Genomic DNA, 14,613 nt, shown 5'->3' on the forward strand with positions numbered 1-14,613 from the left:
TGAGGGTTGAGTCTAGCAAAGCCCCGGAGAATTAAGAAAAATGGGAGCAAAGAAACTTATGTGCTTAGAATCTCTTTGAATTTTATTTAATTGAATGTTACTTAAAAGTATGTATAATAGCATTAATATTTATCATTATTAAAATAATAATTGGGTTGAACACTTAACCCTTGTCAAAACTGTATTGTGTGATCAAACACATGTATACAGTAGCTCAATAAACTCTATTTTAAGAAAGTGGTATGACCACTTATAGATGAAAAAAATCAAGACCTTAGACATTTAGGTAAATTTTTGAAGTCCAAACAGTCAGAAAGAAAAGGGGACTGTATAAAAAACCGGGTCTGTGTGGGAGGGGAGAAGGCAGAAGGTTGAAGGTAAGAAAACTGAGGATCCAAAGGGCGATTAAAACAATTGCCATTTCTTTGAAAATATTAGTGAGAAAATTAGTGATAAGAAATAAGATTATATACATATGTATATTTAGCAGTGAGATAATATGATAATATTATAGTGTAAAAAAAATCAGAATGAAATTTGGTTTGTTTTTATTTTTACATAGAGAACAAACAACTTTTAGTACAATTGGGAGAGAGAACACCTCATGTTGAGAAGGGACAGAAGAGAAGCCAAGATAAATTGGATGAGATAACTTCATAAAACGAGATGAAATGAGAGACAAAGAGTATGGAGTGCAAAGCATCAAAGAAAAATGAAAGATCAGCAATTTATGTCAATCTCTTGTCAGTTTTTAGATAAACATGGACCAGGCTTTGAAAAGCTAGTTCTTTCTTTTGAGTAGGTATCACTATCAAAAATTCATTCCCCGCATAGGTATTTCTACTGGGAGGATTTCAATTAATTCAAAATGTATTAAATCATTTTTCTGTCAAGAATCACCAAAGCAAGAATGAGAATTACTCAGTTAGAAAGAAGGGATGAAGGAGAAAATAGAATAAGAGAAGGGATGGCAGAAAGTGTTGTTTATGAATTTATTAATATTATTGATTGATCAGCATCTTTTCATTTGTATTTATTCTTTGGTGAATATCTTGCCCACTTCTAAGTGTGTTTGTTTTTCTTCTCAGTGAGTTTAGATAGTTCTTTATATATCTAGAAACAAGACATTTTTTTGGATATTTAAATTGAAACTATCTCTTCCCCAAACTGCGGTTTGTGTTTTCATTTTCTTAAGTGTCTTTCACAAAGTTACAGTATTTACTTTTGATGAATTCCAATTTATTAATTTCTATCTTTTTTAAATCATGGATTTAGTGCCATATCAAACTCTTTGTCTTGAAGATTCTCTCATGTTACCTTCTAAGGGTTTTTATAGTCATCCATTTTATATTGTAGAAGCCCAAGGCAGACCACCTCAAGATGGGCCACTTTGGCATAGATTGTTTTGTGTTCAAAGTAATCACAATCCAGCAGATAGAGGGAGAGCTCAACTGCCTAAACTTGCATTGGAAAGGAGAGCCTGTAACAGGAAGAGAGCTATTAACAGAGACTGCCCTTTATCTAAGCAACTTATGTACATAATAGGGGAACCTTATTTTTCCAAACATCTTTTTTCACCTTCTTGGTAATGAGCTTTTCTGTCTTTTGTATCCTCAGGCCCCTAGCCCTGTCCTTAGCTAATGTAAACTTTCTGTTGCCTCAGTGTCTTTGCAATTTCATGTCTGTGTGGAAACTCCATACACACACCTATTAAATGTACTTTTGTCCTGTTAATCTGTCTTATGGCAATTTGGTTCTGAGGACCATAAGGTAGCCAGAAAGACCATAGAGCATAGGACAGTCTTCCTCCCAGACAATATTTATTCTATTGATCCATTTTGAGTTAATTTTAATGTAACATTATAAAGTATAGGTCAAGATTCTTTTTTTTTTAATGTGGACATCTAATTATTCCAGCACTATTTCTAGAAAATATTTTTTCTCCCTTGCATCCTTTTTCCCACTTTTAGAAATCATTTGATCATATTTCTGTGGGTTTATTTCTGGACTCTCTATTATGTTCCATTGATTTATGTGTCTATCCTTTCACTTAGCTTGATTAATGTATCTTTCCAGTAAATCTCAAAATGTATGAATCTGTTTCTCTAAAATTTGTTTTTCTTCTTCAAAATTGTTTGCAACTTTAATTCTTTTACCTTCCCATGTAAATTTTAGAATCAGCTTATCTATATCTACGAAGATTACTGCTTGTATTTTGACTGGATTTGTGTTCAATTTGTAGATCAATTGGGGAAGAATTGACATCTGAACTGTATTGAGTCTTCCAATTCATGATCATTTTGATTTCTTTTAACAGTGTTTACAACATAAAGGTCTTGCACATATTTTATTAAATTTACACCTCAGTATGTCATTTTTTTGATCTTACTGTAAATGGTACTGTTTTGTTTTGAGAAAATCATATTTATTCAAAAAATGAAATTTTTATTTTATTTTAGAAAATCAATATAATTCAATGTAATAATTAGGAAAATGACATTTAATAATTAAATTAATATAGGAAGAGCATTTGATAAACATACTAATTTATAATTTTTTAAAAATCTATTAACATAATATAAAAGAGAGGAAGCTCTTTAACCTTGTTAAGTTGGATTTATAAAAATATAAAGCAAATGTTATTAATGGTTAAAATTTGAAAACAACCTCTGTAAAGTCAAGCATAAGACAGACACTTGACTTTGTACTCCATCCAGCTGAGGCAGCTGAGTAAGGCAAAATAGGGAAATCAAAGATATGTAAATTAGAAAGAAAAAAACATTTTATATGTAGGTGATGCTTGTCAACATGGGAAATCCCAAAGGACCTAATTAATAATGATAGCAAGTTGTCTGATTTTTTTTTTAATCAGATATGAAACTCAATTCTTTGTCTATACAACATGTGCCAATAGTATATACATAATAAAATGTATAAAAAGCATATAATATTAAAATACCATTTAAAAAGTCTCTAGGCTTATGGGCGCCTGGGTGGCTCAGTCAGTTCAGCGTCCGACTTCAGCTCAGGTCACGATCTCACAGTTCATGAGTTCAAGCCCCGCGTGGGACTCTGTGCTGACAGCTCAGAGCCTGGAAACTGCTTCGGATTCTATGTCTCCCTCTTTCTGTCTCTGCTCCTCCCCTGCTTGTGCGCGCTCTCTCTCTCTCTCTCTCTCTCAGAAATGAATAAACATTAAAAAAAAAAAAAAGTCTCTAGGCTTAAATGCAATGAAAGACTCGCATGCATGAGTTTTATTAAGAAAATAATAAAACATCATGGAACAATATTAAAGAAACAAAACAAAACAGGGAGATCCTGATTAATAGTATCTGGTCCAAAAGCAGATTATTGCTGCTAGTAACACAGTCTTCAGTGTCAATGCCTCTGTTGTATTCTAGTAATTGGGAAAGCACTACATAATCTCCTTGAATCGTTGTCTTCCAAACACAATTAGAGAAGTGAAAACTGTTTTTCTTTTTTCTTATTTTCATAAAAAACATGTAACTTGGCCATAGAATAGGGAGCTGCCATAGCTCCTGCGGCTTATTTTGGCACTGCTTTGTAACACAGCTGTAGACATTGATAACTGTCCTCAAGCAACACCTTGCTTTCTTGAGAAAACCAGCCTTAAGTTAGTAATCAAAAATTTCAAAATATCACCTCAATTTACAAGACAAAATGTGAATTTTTCAGGTTTGCTTACATAAGGTAGTGTCCAGGTATAGCCAGCTTCGGTGACCATGTATTTCTTGACTCAGAACATCAGGATCATTATTTCCTTTCTATAATTTAATTCCAAATGACCTGAGGAAGTCAGAACACTTTGATGTTCATGAAAAATAGGGCTTTGTGTTTGTCATTATCCCGGAACTGCAAATTATTAAATTGCTTATGAGCAGATACCTTAATTTAGCATCTTTGTTATTTCAAGATCACCTTACTTGTGCTTTGTAGCTGGGGCTGATCTGTGCGCCTAAAATAAATGACACCTTTAACAGTCCCTTCAACACTAAATATAAAGAACTTATAAACGAGGGGTGCCTGAGTGGCTCAGTCGGTTTGTTAAGGAAAAATCTGTCATATCATGGCCAACAGGACTGATAAGGGAATTTCAGTCCCTTCCTGAAGAGTTCCCTTCCAGACTCTTGTTCCACCCTGCTTGCCTCAAGAGCCAAATTACTACTGTTGGGAAAATAAGTAAAGTTCTGCACCATAAGATGGCCGACAGGACTAAAACAAGTTCTAGTTCCTAGCTTAGAGACTCCTCTTCTGGGTTCTTCCTGCCCTATTTGCCTCGTGCATGAAAGCCATCACGGATGCAGAAGATGACGCTATAAATTACCCTTCCCACCTGCATTCGGGGCTCAGATCTCTGGAGAATGATCTCTGAGCCCACCGGCGTAAAATAAACCTCCTTGCTTCCAAGATCTCTGAGTGCCCCTTGGTTCTTCTGCCGGGTGATCCAGACCAGTTTCTGTAACAGGTGAAGCATCCTACTTCAGTTCAGGTCACGGCCTCCTAGTTCACGAGCTCGAGCCCCACATTGGCTCTGTGCTGACAGTTCAGAGCCTGGAGCCTGCTTCAGATTCTGCATCTCCCTCTCTCTTCTCTGCCCCTCCCTTTCTCTTGCTCTGTCTCTTTCTCTCTCAAAAATAAATAAACACTGGGGCGCCTGGGTGGCGCAGTCGGTTAAGCGTCCGACTTCAGCCAGGTCACAATCTCGCAGTCCAGGAGTTCGAGCCCCGCGTCGGGCTATGGGCTGATGGCTCAGAGCCTGGAGCCTGTTTCCGATTCTGTGTCTCCCTCTCTCTCTGCCCCTCCCCCGTTCATCCTCTGTCTCTCTCTGTCCCAAAAATAAATAAACGTTGAAAAAAAAAATTAAAAAATAAATAAATAAATAAATAAACATTAACAAAATTAAAAAAAAAAGAATACAAGCAAAATCAAATATTTTAGTTAAGATAAAGATGCCACCAAACTTCTTCTTGGTAGGCACTAGGTTGGTAAAATCTATACGCTACATTTTTAGCTTGACAATTAAGGCACTATACTCAATTATACTTCATCCTTTGGCAGAAGGGACAAGGGACTTCTTTCAATATCTATGTTTTTTTCATTTCACTTTATCAGCTACAGGCCATGACAAAAATTTAATACTACAGTAATCTAATCACTACACATATTTTTGTTTTTGTTGCTGTTCCTCATACATTGACTTTCCATTGACTCAAATTTTCCTAAAGTCATTATTTTTTTAATGTTTATTTTGGAGAGAGAGAGAGCAAGCCGGAGAGAGGCAGAGAGAGAAGGAGGGGACACAGAGTCCGAAGCAGGCTTCATGCTCTTAGCTGTCAGCACAGAGTTCTACACGGGACTCGAACCCAGGAACCATGAGGTCATGACCTGAGCCGAAGTCATCCACTTAACCAACTGAGCCACCCAAAGGCCCCTTAAAGTCATTATTTACATATGAATGAAATAATTGAAATTGAAAGGAGATTCTATCAAAATGGTTTGTGTTCGCTCTGTAAGACTTCCACAATTATTAGCAATAGAGTTCTTTACTACACCACCTTACTCACCTAATACTCTACCCTTACTTCTAGGAAAGCACTTGAATTTTACACTTAAATTTTGAATCTTTTCTGAATAAAAATAAAGTAGAGCAAATAAACAGGTTTTTCTCCATTGGATGTCAAAGGATCTCTATAGGTTTATTCCTGAGGTCTCTAAAATAAGCTGTGTTATTTAGAGGTCACATTTTCATTCTCTTTCTGACACAAAGATTGTTTTAGTTTTTAATGCAGAGTTTTAGTTGCTGTAGAAAGCTGCTCAATTATCGAAGCTGAAAGGCTTCTTTCCAGGTTGGTTTCTAGAAGATAAGTAAGACACAGGATGGAACAGGTGTCAAAAGCAATTGTGAGCAGGTAGGCATGATTCTATGGCAGCCCACTCCTTTGCACCTAAACAGTAAATCTTGAAGACATCAGTTCACACCATATTTAAAGACAGTATATACCTGAGTAATTCTTAATTTATTATTTTCTCTGCCCCTTCCTTTGTTTTAGAATCTAATTATCAGTAATCTAGTTCAGAGGCTTTGAACTTGTCACATTTCATTTGCTTTGTTGTGCCAATTTAAAATGAAGTGGGATAATTTTGCAAGAGGATATTTGAAAACCAAATTTCTACCACCATCACATAAATATTACACACTGGGACTTCTAATTTCAAATTATTTTATCTTAAAAAGGTACCATTTCCTTGGTATGTTGAAATATTGTTCCATGGTGTAAATATGTAAACAAAGTATCATGCTTTTTTGTATATTTTCAATTATAACATTAAATAGTAAAGAAGGCATACCATAAAATGCCCCTAAAATAAAAGTTATATATTGGAGTGTTCACAAATACAACCTTTAAAAAAAATTACAGTATTATGTTTTTTTTACTTCCTCTGAAATATCTGTTACATAGGGAAATTGAATATTTAAAAAAAATGATGCATCAATATCTACAGGAGAAGAATTCCTGGTAAACCTGTGAATAAACATGATGACAACGAGAAGCAGCAAAAACCAGCACATCCACAGATACTACTTTCTAATTGCATAATCTGGTCCCTAAAGTTATCTTAAAACAGTAAGTAAAATCTCTAAATTCTAAACAATGAGGTATCACTAAGGACTGTCCCAACTAAAGGCTCTAGAAATGATTCAATTCAGCACACTCCTCTGGCTGAATCCCTAGAATTTTCCCCTACAATGTCCTCAGTGCCTCACTTCACTTCCAGTACACATCTACCTGCAAGAAGAGATCAATGGTAGATAAGATTATGTTTATTTTCTCTTCATTCCTTTTCTTTCCTCTTTTAATTCCAGGAACAAGCTGAAATGTCGGTGGCATTCCTTCTGGTGGCATTAGAGATATGTAAAGATGTGATGTGTATTCTCTATTTCCCCCCCAAAATGAGAAACTACTATCACATTTTGTTCCTGGTTAGTTAAGCCTGAGTATAAGGGGAAATGATTTAATAACAACATGATGTTTCTTATATTCTGACTATAGGATTCTAAGAACAAGTTGTCCATATATTCTAATTCTAGGAGCTTTTAAATAGCATTTATGTAAGCCAATATTGCAGAAAAGAGTCTCAAATTTAAGTTTGACTTTTTATGCCATCTGTGACCAGATAAATTGGATCCAGATCAATTTTAGAGCCATGTTATTTAATAAAATCAAATTGATTATGCAGTGCTCTCAAAACCAGGCATTGCTGTTCATTGGGAAACATCAATTTTTTCTTCTGCTTTTGCAGTTACAAATTAATATAGTACTCCATTAGTGAGATGAACTTCAGGTTACTAACTAGTATAGCACCCCATTAATGAATTCTATTTGCTTTGTAATTTGGCAAAATTTATTTGTCTTTGGAGAATGTCCTAAATCTTTGGTCCAGAATATTTTGCCGTTCTATTTTTCCCCTCAGTCTATCACAACCTCAGAATCTCTCCCTTTGCCTCTATCCACTCCTCCCACCCTCATTCCAACAGATGAAATTGACTCTACCTGCTAGCGAGGAGAGAGGAGAAAAGAGTCAATGTTTTAGTTACATCCTCCTCAGCATCATATTTTACTCTTCCCTTCTCTTCTACCAAATTATTCTGTTCCCCTTTTAAGAACTCATTTGAATCCCATGCAAATAGGTCCATTTATGAGAGGGAATCAATATTCTTATTGCTGAGATCGGCTCTACAATGAACGCAAAACACTTGTCCAACAGTGGAGAGTATCTAAATTGCTTTGTAACATCTATGTCATTGGATATCTCTGAGAATATACCCCAAATCGCCTCCAAACACCTTTCCCATACCATGTCAATTGTTTCTGGGAATTCTGATTTGAGATGTGGTGTAGGTATGCTGCCTGACTTTGTAATATGTTCTATTCTGTACATCCTTACAGGCCTCCTGGATCTGGTCAAAATGCAAAAGTGACACTTACTTTCAAATGAATCCAAATCACACTCTTGAGCTCCTAAGAAAATACTTGTCTGGCAATTACATAAAGCATTTATGAATAGGTTTAGGCAAATGAGCCACAAGGGACAGCCATTTTATAAAATTATATAGGCCATGTTTTTGCCTAGATTGAACATGGTGATAATATACAATATACTATCTGGGATGATTATTCTTCAAAATCCTTTTGTCTTTACCTTCATCTCCTACTCCACTCAGGGCCCTGCCTATTTGAAGATTGTAAACTGGCAGAGTGACCTGAAATGGAATGGTTGCAGAAGTCTCTCCTTCCACCTTCAGAACATTTCTTATTTGCAGCATTTTTTTAGTGTTTTAGCCTTAAAGATACCAGAGATGAGTTCTTTTAAAAAAGGGTTTTTTTTATTAATTTTGAGAGAGAGAGAGAGTGCTGGGGAAGGGGGGAGGAGTGAGAGAGAGAGAGAGAGAGAGAGGGAGAGACCCCAGCAGACTCCATGCTGCCAGCACAGAGTCTGATGTGGGGCTCTAACTCATGAACTGTGAGATCATGACCTGAGCCAAAATCAAGAGTTGGAAGCTTAATCTACTGAGCCGCTCAGGCGTCACAGTACCAGAGATGATTTCTTATCACAGTTCCCTTTTTTTAATAGGGGAAAATCACAATGTTAAGAGGTTTTGTGGGTGCCTGCTTTTTGGTTTACAGGCATAACTGGGAGATAGTACAGGTTCGGTTCCAGGCCATTGCAATAAATCAAATATTGCAGTGAAGAGAGTCAAATGAACATTTTGGTTTCCTGGTACATATAAACATTATGCTTACACTATACTATAGTCGATTAAGTCTGCAGTAGCATCATGTATAAGAAAACAATGTACATACCTTAATTTAAAAATACTTCATTGCTTAAAAATGCTAACCATCACCTGAGCTTTCGGTGAGGTGTAATCACTGATCACAGATCACCATAACAAATATATATTAGTGAAAATATTTGAAATATTGCAAGAAATTTATACTCTCAAGCCCTACCCCAAATGTACAGACTTGCATCTTAGCAAGATTCGTGTGTCCATTAGACTTAAAAAAAATAACAATTTTTCTATAGTACTTGTATCATCTGCATGATCAAAAGTACAGAAAGAAACAGACATAAAGTGAGCAAATGTTGTTGGAAAAGTGACAGCAGGAGACTTGCTTGGGGTGGGGTCGTCACACACCTTCAATTTATTAAAAATGCAGCTTCTGTGAAGCATAATAAAGCAAAGCGCAGTAAAACAAGGAAGGCTGCTTTTTTCACCTTCTCAGTCAGCATTGAGAAACTTGAATAAGACCATCCCTAACCCAAGTTCCCAAAATGTGGCTGGCACACCTAAAAGACCTCTAGCTGTTGCAGCTGCCCCTGTCCCACACTGCCTGCCAGGCAGCATGCCTTCTTCCAAGTTCTGTCCTTCCTCTAAGGAGTGACAGCTGGTCCTTCTCTGTGGACCCAGTTTAATATAACCTAGTTATATTAAATATATAAATAGTTTAAATAACCAGAAAAAAAACAAAAAACCCACAAAAACCTGGAGAGTAGTCACATTGCATCAGGTTAAGTTCAGAAAAAAGTTTTCAACTAAAATAACTTCAGCCTGAAACTATATCAAGCTGACCTATTTGTGTGTCCAAAGCCCTTTGGTCAGAGGCCCCTACACAAAAATCTCCAGCCACATGATGTATATAGACATCTGTTTCTAAGCCTTCTGATAGATATTCATGTTTTACTGCTTTATAGCTCCCTGGTTCCCTCATGCCCATGAATATTTGGACATTTTGACTCAGTTTTCATAGGGCTATTTCCTTAAAGGACTCAAATGATCTCATAGGCTGAGCTTTCAACACATTAGCAGCCTCTATCATATATCAGACTCTGATACTTGCCATTTAGGCAGCATCTAAGTATTGCTCCCTAACCACGAATAAGTCGCATCTGGAAATAGCCTCAGCTTTCCATAACACCATTTCTCAGTTATAAAAAGCATAGTTTCTCTAAGGGTCTGTCCTACTCTATGCCTAATCTTTGATCATTTAGAAGAAGCTTTGCATTCCAAAAGGAGCCTTATAAATAAAATGTATAATGAAGCCCTCTAGGAGTTAAGCCAGCATCTTAAGGAAAGCTACATTAAGGCAAGTGTTTTGTATGTTTTATCTCAATCCTTCCACATTTGCTCTCCAAACAATTCTTGGGGAAAACTATATGAGAGTCCCTACTAACTTTCTATTCTAACTTCCTTTCTTCCCTACTTTATAAGAAAGATGTGAATATATTCCAGTTTGCCTAAGTAGAGTTGTATTAAATTTCGGGGTCATTCTTTTTTTTCCCCTTTTTTAATGTTTATTTATTTCTGAGACAGAGTCAGAGCACGAGAGGCAGAGGGACAGAGAGAGTCATACACACAGAATCTGAAGCACCTCTTGGTTCTGAGCTGTCAGCACAGAGCCCCATGCAGGACTTGAGCTCACAGACCGTGAGTGAGATCATGACCTGAGCAGAAGTCAGATGCTTAATGTACTGAGCCACCCAGGCACCCCTGAGGATCATTCTCAATAGCAGCCATTTTCGCTATCAACATATGGTAATACTCCCGCTAAGTTCTGTAATCATCCTATTTATAGTAAAACCATAGTTGATCAGAATCAAAACTATATTTCTCCTTTTCAGAAAAGTAGGTGCATACGACTAAGCTCTGGACAATAAGATACAAACAGAAGTATTGTTTGGGACATCCAGGAAGTCTCCTTGGAACAAAAGACATGCCCTTTGCCTTCCTATCTCCTGTTGCCAATATGGAACATAGAGATAAGGTCTAGTCTTTCAGCTGCCATCTTGGATTCTGAACAAATTTCAAGATAGAAGCCACGTGTATTAGTTAAGGTGGATGCTGGTAGCCATAACTACTTGGAATAGATTAGGAAAAAAAGCAGTGGTTTAGAGATATATTACACTGATTTCTCTTTCACTCAACAATTCTCAGGTGAGTTGTCCACAACGGGGAAATAATTTTGCTCTATGCGGACATATTGAGACCCAGGTTCCTTCTACCGGCTTCCACTACTCTGTAGCTCCTTGCTAACTCAGAATATAGCCCGCAGGACAGACTCACTGATATCACTGAGGAGCTTAGTAGAAATCTATACTTTCATGCCCCACCCCAAATCTATAGACTTGCATTTTAGCAAGATTTGTGTGTCCATTAGACTTAAAAACAAATCATTTCTCTATAGTAACGTTATCATCTGTATGATCGAAAGTACAGAAAGAAAATATTTTAAATTCATTATTTTAAAAATGAAAAATTGAAGTCTTTTTCCCACAAACTAGTAACTCCTTAAGCTTATAAGATAATTCTATCTTAAAGAAAATGTGAAGTTTGCTGTCAATAAAAAGTTCTAAAATAATGTATTATTCTGGTAAATAGTTGCCGTAATGCAGGCTGGCCACTTAGTGATAGCATTGTCACTAGAATTGGATTCATATTACATAGGTAATACTAGAATGTGGGGGCCTGTGCATCAAGCCTCTAAAGAGGTCGAAAAGGGATTCTCTCCTGGGGAAATAAAGTCAAACTTTATGGGAAAGCTTCCACAAAAGTGGAAACCAGCTCCATATAAGAAATATAAGGTTGACACGGTAAGATAAAGGGATAAAACTAAGTCTTATATTTTCTCTCAAAAAGGCTGCTAGTGGTTGAATGTCCTTCCATGTTAAATAATCAAAAGAGGTAAAAACGCAACAGAGAGCATGGAATATTTGCCACCAGTGTAAATAACCCAGAGAAAAACCAACCTCATTTTACTTGACTTGAGGTTCCACTTTATATATATCATAGCATTCACATTAATCCAACTCCCAAACGTTTTTGAAATATGTAGTTGTACCACGAAAAAAAAAGAAAAAAGAAAAATCTTGAGGACCCTGTAGAGAATTATACAGTATAATGAGTTTCCATATTTTTTTTCTTACCTGGCAGTTGCCTCCAAAACTTTACACTTTTTTCTCTAAAATTCCTCTGAATATTTTTTCCAATCTCCAGACTACTTATAGTGCCTGCCATCTCCTTTCTTTCTCTTTATTTTAAAAAAAAATTTTTTTTTCAACATTTTTTTATTTATTTTTGGGACAGAGAGAGACAGAGCATGAACGGGGGAGGGGCAGAGAGAGAGGGATCTTTCTCTTTATTTTTAAAATACATATTAATTTTAAATAAATACAATTTTATAATTTATATAAATATAAATTATAAATAAATATTTTAAAAGATAAATTTTAAAACAATTTAGTCTTCTCAAAGGCTTTTTTCCCCCCTCTTTTACATTTTATTGATCACTTTGGCAGCTCTAAGGAAAGGATTTTGAGGAAGAGAAGGGGTTAGGAAGGGTGTTAAAGTCTTATTTTGGGGCTTTGGTCTGTGTAACAGTAATGGCGAAGCAGGGTCAGGTAGCTCACTAAGAAGAGGTTAAAGTCGTAGCTAAGACACTCACCTCATTTTTGGCCTCCATTGAAGGTTTAAATCAGTGGCTTTCAGGTTCACTTGCCAAATACAAGTATCACATTCCCATATGTCTTATTAATTTTAAATTAAATTTAAGAAAAATATGAAGCTGCTTAGCATAATGGTTGTTATTCTGCAATTGGAGATCAAACCAACTTGCTTTTGATGTTTGCCTCTTCCACATATGCACTCATTATGATCCTGAGCAAGTCTCTTACCATCCCAGAGCTACAATGCCTTCATCTGTAAAAGGGAAGAAATAATAGTGCATATTTAGTGGGGGGTAAATTATTAAATGTGATGAATTTCTAGTGTGTAGCAGAGTTTTGACACCGTTTGAGCTCTTGATAAATTCCAGCTATTGTAATATATATAACTAACTCTCTTCGTAATATAAATCTATTGAGCAGAGGTTGGCAAAAATTGGGGCCATTAATTTTTTAAATATTTTTTTTCTTCCTGACCCTCTTTTCCTTCAGGAGCTTCAATAACATGTACATTAAGCTATGTGCATTTGCTCCACAGATCATTGTTTTTCTGATCTTTTTTATTATTTTTTCTGCATTAAATTTTGGATGGTTTCTACTGTTATGCATTCAAGTTTACTAAGTTTTTCTTCTGCACTGTCTAATGTTTAGTTCATCACCTCCATATATTTTTTTATCTTACATAATAAATTTTTACATCTAGAATTTTGATCTATAATTCATATAGATAGATAATTCAGGTATATATCTGAATAATTGAGATACTTTAGATATAATAGATAATTCAGAATATACCTGAATTATACATATATATAATTTTATTTATATATTATATATATAATTTTGCCTCTTTGCATGCCTGATAATTTCTGATGGATACTTGGCCTTATGCTTTTAACTTAATGGTAGTATATATTTTTATATCCTTATAAATATTCCTAAATATTGTTCTGGGACACATCTAAATTACCTGGGAACAGTTTGATCTTTTCAAGGCTTGCATTTAAGTTTTGTCAGCCAGTATTATAAACAGCCTTCAGTCTAGGTCTAATTTTGCCCTACTACCAAGGCAATGTTGTTCTGAGTATTCTAAGAAATGAATTGAGAGAGTTTTCTTCATTCTGACTAGCGAGAGCAAAAGCTATTTCTGATCATATATGAACTGTGAGGATTACTACCTGAAATTCTTTTGAGTTTTTCATATGGGAGCCTTGGCTAGTTTTATCACATACACGCAGCTAAAGACTCAAAGGGAATACCTGTAGACAACCAAAGTTCCTTCTCTGGGCAGACTTGTCTTTTATGGTAATCTACCTCTTCTACAAAATCTTGTCACCTTGGTCTCCCCAAGGTGGTCTTTCCATCTCTCAATTTAGGGAAAGGCCAGATTCTTTCTCCTAAATTACTGGCAGGCTAGGCTTCCCCTTTGTAGGGAGTAAGCTTTGACAGTCTTACAGACCATTTTCTGTTTCCTCTTCTCAGATTTCACAGTTTTGCATTGACTGATACCTGATGCCGAAAAACATTCCATCTTTATTTTGATAAGTTTTTTAATTGATTCAGTCAGGAAGATATGTCTGGTCCATCATTCTACCTTTATTAGTATCAAAAACGCTACCATAATTATCTGTCAAGTTTATTTCTAATATTACAAATTTTTAGAGGATTACTCAAGACTCTAGTTGTTCGTTGCTTTATAGCATAGTTAGGGACTTTTTCTCCTCTTCTCACTTATGTAGTGAGTAGTAATATAGTTTCACATAGATTACTGGTAAATGCATTTTTGTTTTTTGAGAGAGAGAGAGAGAGAGAGAGAGAGGTAGTATGTTGTGTGCATGCGCGTGCAAGTGGGGGAAGGACAGATGGAGAGGGAGAGAGAGAATCTGAAGCAGGCTCTGTGCCCCATCATGCAGCCCAAGGCAGGGCTTGATCTCAGGACCATGAGAGCATGACCTGAACTGAAACCAAGAGTCAGATCATTAACCAACTGAGCCACCCAGGCATCCCTGTAATTACTATTTTTGAGATTTTGTATCACTGATGACAACCTTCATGATTCTACTTTTTTGTTAAATTTCTCTTCCTTCC

Source organism: Prionailurus bengalensis, chromosome A1 (genome assembly GCF_016509475.1).
Source record: "Prionailurus bengalensis isolate Pbe53 chromosome A1, Fcat_Pben_1.1_paternal_pri, whole genome shotgun sequence".
NCBI lineage: Eukaryota > Metazoa > Chordata > Mammalia > Carnivora > Felidae > Prionailurus > Prionailurus bengalensis.